The sequence below is a fragment of the Lolium rigidum genome, chromosome 2 (assembly GCF_022539505.1).
Source record: "Lolium rigidum isolate FL_2022 chromosome 2, APGP_CSIRO_Lrig_0.1, whole genome shotgun sequence".
Taxonomy (NCBI): domain Eukaryota; kingdom Viridiplantae; phylum Streptophyta; class Magnoliopsida; order Poales; family Poaceae; genus Lolium; species Lolium rigidum.
In genome coordinates this window covers 255,787,871-255,798,950 of record NC_061509.1, presented here as the reverse complement: position 1 = coordinate 255,798,950, position 11,080 = coordinate 255,787,871, and the positions used below count along the sequence as shown (strand labels likewise).

The following is an 11,080-nucleotide window of genomic DNA, read 5'->3' as shown; positions in this document are numbered from 1 at the left end:
GCGTGCTAGAGATTAGAGAACATACATGTGGCCGTGACGAACACACATACGATGGACTTACACAATTCCATGAAGATGTATAAACTGCTTAAAATCATTTACGAACAATGGAAAGCAAATGGAAACCATACATGAAGGAGCGACATCAGACAGCTAGCAAAGGCCTCCGAATAATGTGATTTGAGTTAAGGACCATAATGCACCGCAAAAGGGGAAAACAGGCATTATCTGATACGGGGCCTGGGGGCCATATCGTTGAGAAAAGACACGAGAGAGAAAAGCCACACTCCTCGTCTTCCTCTTGTTGAAGTGTCAGATGTTAGCTGGCTAGATGACTAGATCGATCACTGCCCTCTCGTGTGCAGATAGAGCCGCCTAATGGTTAGGACATCTGTAGCGGGAGACTTAAAACGGAGATCTAAATAGTTCACTTTGAAATGTTTGGATCAGTCTGCGGATAAATTGTGAATAACGGTCCGGCCAGCTAGGCTAGTGTGCACATCGCGTGATTCATTGTAACCGCGCAGGCCATGGTCAAGCTTAGCCAGTTGGCCATTGCCATTCGAATTTAGTGATCATATATTTTATTTACTTCCTCCGATTCATATTACTTTACGCTAATATAGATGTATGTTGAAATATTGGGCCTACACTTAGTGGCCCATACTAGATTTCAGATTTTCCTATAAATCTCAAAGCCCACATAGTGGAAGCCTTGTGAGTTTGAGCCCAAGTTGGTAGGAGCTCACTAGGGAGTGGCAAGAGGTGGGAAGTTTAGTCTCACATGGAAAGTTGGGAGGAAGTTAGACCACCTTATAAGGTAGGTTGTTCCACCACTAGTAAGTGAGTGAGAATAGGAGTGTTACACGCGCGCGCTCCTCCTCCTCCTCGCTCGTCTCGACGCGTCACGACGCGTCACGACGCGAGCACGTCGCGCTCGTGGTGAGTGGATTGCCTCGAGCCGAGACTTTCCTTACTTTTTGCAGCTCAGGAAAACGAACAGAGTCCTAGACGGACGCGTCGCAGGGCTATCTGTAACCGACTCAAAACGTTCGTGCGACGTGGGCGTGGCCCACGTTGCCTAGGGTTTCCCGAGCCTATATAATCTCTTGCCCGGCTACCGCAGAATCATATTGAATACACGAGTTAGGGTTTCCACCTCTCTCTGCTTGCGCCGCCATCGTAGCCTACTCCATCCCGCTCGCCGACGTGCATCGGCGAACGGGAGAGCGAGTCTCCGGAACCACTCGTCCTTGCGATCCCGTACGGGAGAGGGCGAATTAGGTTTTTGGGAAGCGCTCGCGCGACCGCTCAAGCTCTTCATCACGGGTCGCCTTCCGTCTAAGTCGGGCGGTGCTGCCTACCGTCGTCTTCAACGCCGTCTACTTCGACCCGTCGTCCCCGTCGTCAACAACATTGTCATCAACAACGTTATTGCCGCGACATCATCTGCTACACCTCCACCGCCACCTCCACCAGATCGGTACGTGCGACATATCTCGATCTGTTTAGCGATGGATGTTGTACCGTTTGCGCTGCTGCTACTCATGTTGATTAATGCATCTAGTATGTTTGAGTTTCACATGTTACTAGTTGCTGCCATCATGTTTTATATTCTGGAATTAATCATGGAAATTGTGCCTAATTATCCAACAATGTATATAGATACATTTTAGTTGTAGATACATCTATTTTAACATCAAGTAATATATATCGAAGCGAGTACCATAAAGTGACAGAGATTACTAAATATTGTTCGTAAATATGAATAGTTCATAATCACACAACCACATAGTTTCACAAACAAGAGAACTTAAATCAAATATCAAATGAGACTAGCTAGGTTGGTTTCCTACATGACTCGACATATGCACGACTCGCTCAGAACTGGTGACGGTAACAGCGACCCAGAGTGCAGACGGAGCGCTGCTTGGGGGTGGCGGCGGAGATGGCAGACGAGGGATTTGGGCAGAGGAGTTGCTTTTGTATGTCTTCTATACCACTGGCGGGAAGGTCTAAGGTGATCAAAATGAGGACACGGGAGGACACGTGTAGTTCAACTCGACGCATCAGTTGTCTAAATTTGATGAACAGATGGATCAGTCTGCACAATTCGGCTTACGTTGTTTGTCCGGCTGTCCGGCGAACTGATTCGAACCGCATAGGATAGAACGGATCGCCCCAATGAAGATGTTCTTAGAGCTTGGCTACAAGGTGCATAATATTATGTGTAGGTGTGTGCGTGTCACGATTAGTTGGAGTTGGGACCTGACGTCGCAGCGACTCCTCGACTCGCCGGCCGCTGCGTTTGGTGAGACGTGTGCGTGTGACCCCGTCTTTGTTAGGCGGGTAAAGCTGACGGACACAACGGACACTGCTAGCTAGATACAGTAGATCGAGTACATGGATGGACGCCTCAGCTTTGGGTGATGTGATCATCGATCGAGATGTGCCTGCCTACCTATGCTGCGATCGGTGCATACGTGCGCGCGTGTATGCGTATTTTGGCTCGTTTAGCTAGTGGAAGCGCATTTATAATTGAAGGTGCTTAGCGAGATATTTTAGTGAAATAAATTAGTTTTTGTCTAAACACACTAGTGCTTATTTACACTAGACATACATCTAACTGAGCCTCTCTATTATATAAATAAACGCTAGTGCTTAACAAAAAAAATTATAAGCATCTTATGTTGTACATACTCTTACGGACGTATGGTAAGCTCTGAACTATTGTTTCCTGAACTAGGTTGAGCCTATGTGTTGTTGTTGAGCGCGGTGAAATTAAAGAATTGGAACAAAATGGTACGTAATATCAACCATCACCCTGGTCTTAATTTTCGGCTTAGTAGATGACATAATTTGTGTTACCAACCGAATGGATAAGAATGATTTGGATCGAGTGTCACGGTCAATCAGCTAAGCAGTTAGTTTCAGTGTTATTAGCATTACTTCTTGTGAATTATACCAAATTTGTGTCAACTAAAGATGAGGCTTTTTTGGTGTGCCTGTGTGTGTTAATTAGTTGGCGATATAGCAATCGGACTAGAAATATGTTGAATGGAACGCAAAATTAATTATGAAGGAACTAATTGTGGTTTGCAGCAGCTGCGCTAACGTATACGTAGTATATGGTAACGAAACCAACCTACAGTGGTATTCGGGTGTAATGGGTTTTTTTTCTTTTTTTTGTTGGTTCGTGAGCCGGCGGTAGGAAAATAAGACGAGGGGGTCGGGGCAAGGAGAATTCAATCAATCCATGGAGCCTTATGTCGGGAGGGCCATTGCCCCCCTTCCCCACCCTCCTCAATACAATTCCTTAAAAATATCTGTAATATTTATGCTGAAATTTTAACATTACTAAAAGTTTTAGCTAGGTATCCTTCACGCCTATGAATCTTCATCCGTTCTGTTGCAGGCACCTACAAGATCGAACATCGCATGATTTTTTGAAAGCGAAAGAGCACCTTTTACATATCTCATAATTGCAATGATCTTGAATCATGTTTTAGCTCGTTTGGCGCGCATAGCCTAATCGGTTGTTGATCCAATACATTGATATGTCATTTTCAACCTAGATCCATGTTTGCATATCTCTCTATGTACCGGTTAACCCATCATGCCTAAATCAAAGTTACACGTTAGAATTTGTTGGAGAGAACTCATTTGCCGAGTCAAATGAAGAAATAAGACGCGAAACAAAGTTGGCTATTAAGAGAGAGGATATACGGAGAAAGATTTGATGATTGACCCGACGCGCTCCGATGAAACCCGAGATATGAAGAAAAATATTTGGTGCAAATTACTATGCATGCCACTTGGTGCACAACATTTACAAGTAACAACTCTAGTACTTGTGCTTCAGATTGAGAAAGTGACAAGATAGTCATGGCTAGTCCACACATTTTGGGGGGCGTACAGTGACAAGACACCAAGAGCTTCTTGTTCACAGTAGCGGAGCTTCCTATAGCCAGGAGCCCCCACCACCACCACTCAATAAAATTTGTTAAATATATCTATAATATTTATGCTAAAATTTTAAAATTACTCAGCACGATTTGTGTTATTGGATCCCACAACAATCTCTATCAAACTTCGTCACTTGGTCTGACATAAAAGATTTAAAAAATACTAGTATTTCGTATGAAGAATATTACACCAATGCAATAGAAATTTAATAATCTGTACATTTAACAGACCCATGGTATTCGGAATCTCGATAAAGACATTTAAACTACTTATTTTTATTGAACTTGTGAACTATATACGATGATACTTACTTGTAACAATAGTTCATTTATACAATGATAGTCACTTGTATAAATGAGAGTATCTTAATAATCACATGATAAAACTATGGGAATAATTTATCTGTATGTCCATGCAAAAACTAAGTAGAAGAGTAGATATAATTTCTGCTGAATTAATAAGAGGATATATAGCGCTAGTGAAAAAATATGTGATTTGCATATGGAGATTCACCACAAAGTTGGCAATAATCACTTTTACATGGAAATATAATGTTACAATTCAATTCGGGAAACCTTTTGTTTCTATTTTGCTACTATACGCCATCCACATGAGTATTCGGAATGGCATTCTTCTCTGGAAATGCAATTTTGATGCAATGTGCATATGCTCGCCACCGAAAAATATTTTAAAATGTCAAAAATCTAAACAAAAATTCCACATGTACATATTGATATTCGATGCATGCACACCAATTTCCGTGGAAAATCGATTTTTTGTGTGTCCCGTGTAAAAAAGATAATGAAATATACGGTGAAGAGCTTCTTTTTTGCATCGAATTTTGTCTACATATGACACAAAAAATTAGATTTTGGTAAAACAACTTTGCGAGCACATAGAACAACGATATGTAGGTGCCACATTTTTTCCAGAATTTTTTGATATCTTAAAATCTGTTTATATGTGTTTCAAAAATTAGGAGCATAGCACCTAGTTTCAAAAACACCTTGTCCATTCTTCTCTATCTTACCAACAAAACTCCGTCACGACAAAACTTTTGGGATACTATGAAATTAGTACTTTCTTTGTTTTAAAATATAAGATGCTTTTATAGGCCATTTCAGTCTACGAAAATATTCATCCCATGTCGTCCCTTGCGGCGAATCCCACTGGTTACAAACAATGTTTAATTGTGTGTAACAACATATCCGTGTTTTTTTTGTCACGCAATTAACAAATACCGGTGGTTATCTGCAAAAAAGAATTGTAAACGGTGATATTTTTTTGTTAGAATGTCATGAATTGTGGTAGTTTTTTTTTTTCAATTTTCCCAAACAAACTGGATTTTCAGAGATTCGAATCCAAATCCATTGTTCAAGGTCGTGAACACGTACGGTACGGTCCAGGGAAGTAGTGTGCTCTGCAAGCCGCCCCGCCGCTCTGAAAGGCTCAGGTCAGGCGGGAGCCACGCCGCCGCGCTCGCTCCCCGCCCGTGCCGGCGCCGCTCCGTCGCGTCGCCGCCTCTTCCCCACCGGAGGTACATCTCTCGCCATCTCCGCCTCCATTCCCCGAACCCTAAGACCTCGTTTCCAGCCGCGCTTGGGGAAACCATCCGGGCCGGGCTTTGCTTATCGATTCCTCCCCCATTCATCTCGGTTCCGATTGGGTTGGCAGTGGCGCAACTCGCGCGGATTGATTAGGTAGAAGCTTAGTTTTCACCTTACTTTTGCGCGATTTGTCTTTGTGGATTGGCGAGTGAGCCCTGGGTTGATATATAATAGGTGGCGGTATGGTTGTGATCATCAATCGCGAAAATAAAAATGAAATAGTAGTCATATCGATTCTACCACAATTGCAGTAATCCAGATGGTTATGCCACACTCGTGTACCAGTTCTAATGCTTTGAGTGCTGCAGCCAAAAATGAAGAAGGCACTCCCCCTGAAAGGCGGGTCGGCAGGCTCGAGGCACGGGCCGAAATCTCCAAAGGACCTGGAGAACGTATTGAAGCAATATTTTGGGTATTCAGAGTTTCGTGGAAGGCAACTGGAGGCTATAGAGGCTGTTCTTTCAGGTCCTCTCCCTGTCCCTGTCCCTGTCCCTGATTCTGCTTTTGTGTTTACCACTTGGAATGTCGATAAGTTCGTGGTCTTCATTGTCTGCTGCTGATTCCTTTGTGCCGTTATGAAATCTGTTTAATATGTGCAACAACTAATTTGCAGGGAGGGATTGCTTCTGTTTGATGCCGACTGGAGGTGGCAAGTCCATGTGCTACCAGATCCCTGCTCTAGTGAAGGCAGGCATTGTTCTTGTTATCTCACCCTTAATAGGTAAATTCAGCCAAATTCTGTACTTCCACGAAATCTACTGTACTTGGAATGAATGTATGTACATAATTTTTGAGCTATACTAACAGTTTGTTGATTTGTTGTAAAATATACTGGTCAGCTCTGATGGTATGTTGTATTATCCTGCCTCCTCTTTTTTCTGTTATTATCCCTGAATCTTGTGATGCCTTTGAACATCTGGTGGTCTGCTTATTAAATTTACAGGAGAATCAGGTTACCAGCTTGAAAAGTAAAGGGATTCCAGCTGAATTTCTCTCTTCGACACAAACAACCCAAAATAAAAACAAGGTAACGTAGAGAAATGCTCAGTTCTTTTAAATGTGGCGACTGACGTCTTGACCCTATAAATTCATACTGGCTGAGGTGGTGCACTCGATATTCAGGCCGTATTAATCCCCTAGAAATGGAGTTCATATTTTTAATAATGAACTTGATCTCCATCTCTAGGATCTACAAAATGAACATCGTCTGCATGCTAGCTCTTTGTTTTTTTACTTCGCAATTTGAAATATATGCTGTTTCGTCAGATACATGAAGATCTCGATTCTGGCAATCCTTCTATAAAGTTGCTGTATGTTACTCCTGAGTTAGTTGCAACATATGGGTTCAAGGAAAAGCTAACAAAGCTCTATAACAGAGGCCTTCTTGGCCTTGTTGCTATTGATGAGGTCTAAATTAAACAACACTTCTACTCCTTCAGTAACATCATGTTGTTCCTAGATCTCTTCTAAAAACTTGTGGTGCTTTTTTTCCATTTTTTCTCCCTCTCCACAGGCTCATTGTATTTCAAGTTGGGGCCATGATTTCAGGTGTGCATTGGTTCCTGTGTTTGATCTGACTATTTGCCTTTAGCCTGTTGAACTTTTCATTGTTTTATTGGTAAAATGAATTGCAGCATTCCTCCTTTCTATGTAATATTTAATCTGTTGTTTCTATGAAATGCAGACCTAGCTACCGCAAAATTTCATCATTGAGGAAGCAGTTCCCAGATATCCCTATATTGGCTTTGACTGCAACTGCTGTTCCAAAGTAATACATTACCCTGTTAATGATCAGTACCTGCATTCCTCAGTACAGTTCTGCATAATAAGTGCTCTCCCTTGATCATAATATTTAGTATGGTCTCATTTGTTCAGCTTTTTTTTCTCCAGAGTCCAGAACGATGTGATATCATCATTGTGCTTGCAAAACCCAGTAATTCTTAAAGCCTCTTTTAATCGACCTAATATATTCTATGAAGGTATTATTTTCGACTTCCTTGATCATTTTCAAAGACTGAAATCCTTGTTTTCTTGGCATCCCCACTGTTATTTTCCTTTGCACTTTCAACGTCTTTCTTTTGCCCTTTCCATGAAACTATGATTGCCATTGCTCCAAGACTATGCATTATTCTTCAGTTTATTTGTTTCCTAGTGACTAGAACACATGGCTCTTGTTATTGATTGATCGCTATACCTATTTTACCTGGTTGTCTGCCTCTATGCTCTGTTCGCTGAGGTGTTAACTGTTAATCATGAACCAATTTTGCAGTTCGTTACAAGGATCTTCTTGACAATGTTTATGCTGATATATCAAATTTACTGAAGTCCAGTGGAAATGTTTGCTCAATTATATATTGTCTTGAGCGTGCTGCTTGTGATGATCTAACTATGCATTTGTCAGAGCAGGGTATCTCTTGTGCTGGTAAGTTAATCTTAATGACAAGTCCAAGACCTATTAGGACTGTTGTGCAGAAGCACTCATGAGTTATTTGTTGCTCCTTATCAGCTTATCATGCTGGCTTGAATAGCAAGGTGCGAAGTGCTGTTCTTGATGACTGGCTTTCATCAAGAACTCAAGTTGTTGTTGCAACTGTGGCATTTGGGTATAGCTTCTTTCTGCATCTTTGTAAATGTAAAGGTCATTTCTGGCATATGACATGCTGATTCCATGTCCATGAATTCGAGAGTAGATCTTTATCTTTATCTATGCACCTTCCTGTTTGTAGTATAGTTTATCTTTGCTTACACCAATATTATACTTTAATTTTAACTCTAGATTCATACTTTGTTTTCTGGTGTATTGCCTTTTCGGGTTTGGGGCTTCGTTTGGATTGTTATGTGTATACTGTTCCACAGAATGGTATGTAATACTCTACTTGCATTATGTTTCGCAACTCTTTCTGCAGTGGTGCTTTGCTAATAGATTGCCGCTATTCATCTTTTTTCAGGGTATTGATAGACAAGATGTCCGCATTGTATGCCATTTCAACTTGCCTAAGTCGATGGAATCTTTCTACCAGGAGTCTGGACGAGCTGGCCGTGACCAACAGCCTTCCAAGAGTGTTTTATATTATGGATTAGAGGACCGAAGGAGAATGGTAATTAAGTGTACATGATACAGTATGCCATTCTGGACGTCAAAACTGAGGCTTCTGTGGTTTAACAGGAATTTATTTTGAGAAACAGCAGCAGTAAAAAACAACAGCCGTCTTCCTCTTCGACTGAGCTTTCACAGAAGGCCCTAGCCGACTTTAGTCAGGTTATAACCATACATTGTATTGGTATATTGGACCATGCAGTATATTTCATTCAATTATATTTTGCCTCTCCTTGCACAGATAGTTGAATATTGTGAAAGTCCTAGCTGTCGACGAAAAAGATCATTGAGAGCTTTGGAGAAAAGGTACAACATTAATTCCAAACTGGCTAGTGTTTCTGCTGTGTTATTGCATGTTAATCTTTTAAAATGGAGCAGGTACAGCCAACTTTATGCCAACGCTCATGTGATGCTTGCAAGCACCCAAATCAAGTGTCCTCGTGTTTGGAGGAACTTCGTCGTGTGCCCAATTGCCGCTTTAACAAGATCTCTCCAGTATTCAAAAGGTATGTGGGGGTCACTGTGCATTTATTCTTTTTTTTGTTTTTCTCAACAATTTACTTATGAAGTAAAACTTCTCATCTTCATAACAGCTCATCAGCTAATCCGAAACACTTGGACACAGAATTTTGGAATCGTGAAGATGATGTAAGCGCATCAGCTGAAGAAATATCAGATTCTGATGGTAGAATAATCACTCTCTTTTCCTCTTCGCATCAATAATATTACGCAGTTAGATTTGCATAGAGTGGAGTGCATTATAGCGGCTGGTATTGATGAATCGCAGATGATGATGAGGTAGTGAGCGACATTGCCATGTCAAAGTTTTCATCGGAAAGAGGTTTGGAAGCAAAACTTGATGCCTTGGAGCGTGCTGAAAATGCTTATTTTCAAGCCAAAGGCCCGCCTAAACAGCAGGTGCTTCAGCCGCTACCTTTTTTTATGGTTCTTGCGAATTTGGTAAACCTGTTTTCACGTTGTAAACATACCCCTTGATCAAGCTTTATAAGTAGTGAGAAACTTCAACTGGTGATATAATAGGGTGACAAGCTTAGTGACAAGAAGAGCATATCTCAGGCTCTAAGAGATGCAAGCAGGAAAAGATTGTTGGGTTCCCTTGGACAAGCAAAGCTGCGCCTTGGCAATCTACGGTAGGTCTGTCTGCTCCCAGCTTCCTACAGTTAGAAATATAGTTTCACAATTGGGCATTTCAAAACTTATCCCTTCATAGTTCATACTGTGACAGATATTTTTTTTAAAATTTACTTACTACATTGTGCACACTTTCAGGATCACCGAAGAGGCTTCTGCCACACACCTTGAAGCAGAGTCCTTCAAGAAGTATCAGAAAGTGGGGAAAACGTTCTACAACTCTCAGATAGCCGCCACGGTTCGGTGGCTGGCATCTTCAAGTTCTGACCAGATTCATGATCGCCTCAAAGCCCTAACTGGCCAGACCAGCGATCAGGATGCAGCCTCCAGCTCCCCTTGCGTCGCCCCAGATGGCTTGGGTAAAAATGCAGGAGAACCCCAGCCTTCTAATGAGTCTGCGAAGACTGCAGCTTCGACTGAAAATATGGAGCGCTCCAGGATGTCATCATCTGGACAATTCGTCAGTGAAGCAAGAAGGGATAGTGCAATCGGTCCCATGGAACTTCCCAAGATACCATCATTCAGAGAATTCATGAGCCAAAAAGGAAGGGACCGTGCAACCAGCTCTTCCAGAGAAGAGAGCCAGACTCGCGGCATTCCTAGAAAAGCTAGCTCTGTGATCAGCAAGGATGGAACGACAGCAACATTCAAGAAGATGAAATCATGAGTGATGATTTCTCTGTAGTACATGCTAACTTGCTCTTAATTCACTGTAGGAATGCGAATGCAATTTTGTAATGCAGCAATCAAACACTGCACTTCTGCTTTTCGGTGATTCGTTTCCTCTCAAATGGAGAACATGACACTGTTCTGCAACACGTATCTCTGGGCATTGCAACAGTGTAGAATCTGTTCTCCTCTCTTTGTTCAAGATACACCAACCGACTCAAGCTAACTCTTGGTGGGCCCTGGCCTGCCAGAAGTAGTGGGAATTCTCAAGTTCCCTGGTAAAGAAGAGGGGTTGGTTTGATGCTGAGGTCTACTCCACGATCATCATAACTTCTCTAGTTCTCTTTGCATACCGCTAGGGATGCTTAACGCCATGTAGATCATGAACGCGAGGATTAGGATACCAGACCAAGAAACCTAGGCAAGGAATGCTTAACGCCATGTAGATATCATGAACGCGAGGATTAGGATACCAGGCCAAGAAACCTAGGCAAGTACAGAAGTACTCCCCTAATGTACCGATCACTAGCGCATCCAGGGCCTGCTGCCTGGAAGAGGCGTCACTGATCTGAAAAGTGCCTCTGGTGTG

The 11,080-nt window shown here is 42.1% G+C and overlaps 1 pseudogene; it reads left to right on the top strand.

Annotated features, from left to right (window-relative positions):
- Nucleotides 1-5,881: 5,881 nt before the first annotated feature.
- LOC124693299 lies at nucleotides 5,882-10,697 on the top strand (annotated as a pseudogene).
- The last annotated feature ends 383 nt before the right edge of the window (nucleotides 10,698-11,080 follow it).